Source organism: Austrofundulus limnaeus, unplaced genomic scaffold (genome assembly GCF_001266775.1).
Source record: "Austrofundulus limnaeus strain Quisiro unplaced genomic scaffold, Austrofundulus_limnaeus-1.0 Scaffold1437, whole genome shotgun sequence".
In the NCBI taxonomy this organism is placed as follows: domain Eukaryota; kingdom Metazoa; phylum Chordata; class Actinopteri; order Cyprinodontiformes; family Rivulidae; genus Austrofundulus; species Austrofundulus limnaeus.
In genome coordinates, this window is record NW_013953839.1 from 40042 (window position 1) to 44109 (window position 4068).

At 39.2% G+C, this 4068-nt stretch overlaps 1 long non-coding RNA gene across 1 annotated transcript in view; it reads left to right on the plus strand.

The window, feature by feature from the left end:
* LOC106535386 (uncharacterized) overlaps window positions 1-274 on the plus strand; it is a 6844-nt gene extending 6570 nt beyond the window's left edge. The window contains exon 2 of the long non-coding RNA XR_001312436.1: window positions 9-274. This is a non-coding gene — a long non-coding RNA (uncharacterized LOC106535386). The remainder of the gene's footprint in view (window positions 1-8) is intronic.
* The last annotated feature ends 3794 nt before the right edge of the window (window positions 275-4068 follow it).

Here is a 4068-nt window from a genome sequence, read left to right on the forward strand (position 1 = left end):
CCATACAGGTGGATAGGTGGATGGAACAGTTTCCTGCCAGGACTGCGTGGTGATCTCCCCTGCTGGTGTGGTGACAGACTTTAAATGAAAAGCATGAGATGAACTGAACTGAGCTGTGCGATGGGAGACTTGGACTGTTGTTTTTTTGGATAACCTGTTTCTTCCTTTTGCAGATKTTTCTCTTTCAGAGATTGTTTTATTCAATTTTAATCTAGGTTTTTCTTAATTGTTGTTTTTACAAATAAATGTGAATTTCACTTTTAGACCAATTATATTCTCCACTCTTCATTGTGATTGTGTGACGGGAAAACTAACCGATTGTAAGAAAGCAGTTAAAAGCTGTGACAGTAGTCCATAGTGGACAAAGAACTTATCCACTAAAGTTTTGGCCACAGTTCGAGATGTCTGATTCTTGGTTGGGAACGCCTGAGCATAACGTGTAAAGTGATCAGTGACCACCAAAACATTGCTCATGCCCCGGGAATCTGTCTCCATTGAGAGGAAGTCAATGCAAACCAGATCCATAGGACCACTACTGGAGATCTGGTGAAGTGGTGCTGCTCTCTGAGCAGGAGTCTTGTGTGTTATGCATTCACCACAGCTTCTTATATGTTGCTCAGTGTCTTGCAGCATCTTTGGCCAGTAAAACCTCTGACGGAGTAAATCCAGTGTTCTGTCTATTCCAAAATGTCCTGAGCCATTGTGTACTGATCTAAGCACAACACTATGGTATCTCGTTGGCAGGACTAACTGATGGACCTCTTCAGCTGAGTGAAGTTTGGTGATGCAATAGAGCAGATCATCATTGAGTAAGGTCATTTTCTCTTTTTCACGCTTCATGAGTGACAGCCCTGGACCAGTGCTGGACCATTGATTCTGTTGGACTGCTTGGATAGCTAGACCAATGGCTGAATCCTCTTTCTGAGCCTGAGCAATATCAGCTTTTGACACGTGTTCCAGGGACTGTAACTCCATTGTCAAGGGAAATGCATAGATGTCTGGGACACATTCTGGASAAGTTCCAGTTTGATCAACACATCTAGAGGAACACTCTGGAGTTTCTGACACTCGGACTCTTTTGCAGATGGATTTAACAGCTGCCTCAGGTATAGACTTCCATTCAGTGTTGGCGTCAAAGTTTCTGGAAAGGATGTCTGCATCTGTGTTATGTTTTTCAGGTCTATAATGGACATCAACGTCATACATGGACAAAGCAGCTAGCTATCTGTGTCCCACAGCATTGAGCTTTGCAGTAGACAGAACATAAATCAAGGGATTATTATCTGTATGTACTGTAAAGCATGCCTCATACAGATAGTCATGAAAGTGATCCACAACAGCCCACTTTAATGAGAGGAACTCAATGTATAGGGTATCTCTTTTCAGTCTGACAGTTTCCTGTTAGCAAATGCAACCGGCCTTAGGTCCCCTTGTTGTAGCTGGTATAGGACAGCCCCCAGTCCTTTGAAGCTAGCATCAACATGAAGCTTGTAARGCTTGGTAGGATCAGCAAATGCTAGTACTGGTGCATTGGTTAAACAGTGGATGATATGATGAAAAGCTTTTCTGCAGGAGTCATCCCACCGCTCTCCAAAGAGTTCTGACTCTTTCAGATAGGACTTGGTGACATCTGGATTCTTTTTCCAGTTCTCTTGTGTTGGAGCATAGCCTTCGGTCAGTTCAGTGACGGGTCTCACGACTGCAGCAGAGTTAGCAATAAATCTCCGATAGTATCCCCAAAAACCCAAAAATGATCTCAGAGACTTTAGGTCACAAGGCTGAGGCCAGGTGGTAGTCTTCTGCGGGTCGGGAGAGACACCTTGAGCGGACACAATATGGTACTTGTGGGCATATTGTGTCCACTCAAGGTGTCTTAACCACACACCTGCTGCTGTCAGACCCACCCAAACTCTCCCCACTTTTTTTCCTTCCAACTCTGTTACCTTCATGGACCCTCTTCCCAGAGGAAATTACAGATTTTCACAAGTAATGCACAACAAATGAAGATTAACTTATTTTAAACAATGTAAACATGTTTTTCAATCACTTACATGAATTAAGGCATTTTAAGAAAATGAAATTAAATAAAATGAATTTATCCTCTTTGTAAAAATCCTAGGGCTCACTTACATTTTACTATTTATGCAAAAAAATTATTTTCTCTTTTCATCTGGGTTACAGAGAGAACATGCAAACTCTACCCAGAAAGGCCACAGTGCTGCCCAGAAAATCTAAACATATCAAAAGCTAAACAGTAAGATTAGAAAAAATAATTACTAGAAGCTAAAAGAAGCAAAATGTTTCAAAAAATATCAAAATGCTAACTAAAAGGGCTATAGCTAAAAGCTAAAAGTCTCCATGAGTTAACTAAAAGTTAAAAGTGTTAACCCTCCTGTTATGTTCATTTCTGAGTCTCAAACTGACACAGTTCCTGTGTCAGTTTGAGCCGGGGAATGTTTAATCATGCAATAGTGTCAGAAACAAATTAAATACCCCAAAACATATTTGTATCTGATTATTAAACACATTACTAACCATTTCAATATCTATTTGTGCATTGATGTTTTTTTATGTCTCACATAAAAGATCAATGAGGACAACTTACTTGTTTTTCATAAAGAAATGACATTTCTTTATGTCCACTGAAACCCCCCCCCCCACACACACACACACACAAACATGATTATACGTGAAATTGGATTTTTTATAGATTTTTTTTTACATTTTGTTCTATAAAATGTAAATGTTGTGGGGAGTTGCAATTATGTAAAATAAACCAATTTCATTTCATATGTTGATTATACTTCTTAAGACAAATAGAAAAAGTGTCATCCAGAAAAAATACTTCAAACTATTTTTTTTATTAAAGGTTAAAATGGGTCAATTTGACCTGCAACAGGAGAGTTAAAAACAAAAATAGAGCAAAATGTGCTGAAGAAACGTCTGTCTCTGGGAATGTTTTTGTAGAAGAAGTTAAATATATCTAAAAGCCTAAAAGTCACAAAAAAACAAAACAAAAGGCATTGCACCCAGCTCCTGAATATGTTACAATRTGAACATGGTGATGCAAAAATGGCTAACATAGCACAAAATCTGCTGAATCAGCATTCACAGTAGCTGTGTCACTCAGTATTGTAAAGGAGACTTGAAATCCCAGATTTATTATAAATACTGTAATTTCTCAGTTCTAACATAGATCTTGTGCCCAGAGCTCCATGTCTGGGTGATATCTTKAACAAAAAGGACACTTGGAAAGACGTTTGTATAACACTGAATCTTACTATTTTGTGTTGCTTTAGGATCACAAGCTAAGAAGAAAATTTTGACCACATGTAAGACTGTTAGACAGTATGTCCTGTAGATTTACATCCTTTAATCCTGTTGAATATTTTTGTGTGTGTGCATGTGTGTGAGTGTTTGTTAAAGAGGGAAACAAAGATTTTTGTAATACAATCAAACTGCTGATGAGGAAGCAGCAGGTTAATCCAGGATGAAGAGAAAGAAGAAAAACAGATCAGAGGCAGGAAGAAAGAGTTTTTTAAAGAGGACTATTTGTAAAACCAGGAGTTTAAAGCCAGATTATGGGCCAACAATGACACAATCCCTTATGTTCATTCCTGTAATACGCTGTGAAGGAGAGGATTTTTACTTTATTGTGCTGGAATGCATCACAGCTGCCTTGTGTCTCCGTCTGCCTCTTTAGGAAACATTKTCCTCCTCCTGAGGCCAGGTATAATCCCTGCATGAAGGAATCAGTGATGCTTTCAGCCAACTGCTGAGCAGCCTTATAATGATTCAAGTATTATGAATGATACCACCAGAGGGAAAATGTATTCAATCCAGCTGAAGACATTTTCTCTTTGAACAGAACGATGCTTGGTCTGGGYGGCTGCCTACCAGACTCTCCTCGTCTGTCGCTCTGAGTTGGATTGTCTTAATTATCTCTAATGACTAAATTGTCCCAACTATTTGCTTCATTAGCTCTGGGTTAGCTCCATTAACGAGGAATGAAGCCAGAGAGGAGACGTAATTGTGGGAGTTAATGAAGGTAACATGAAGAGTAACACG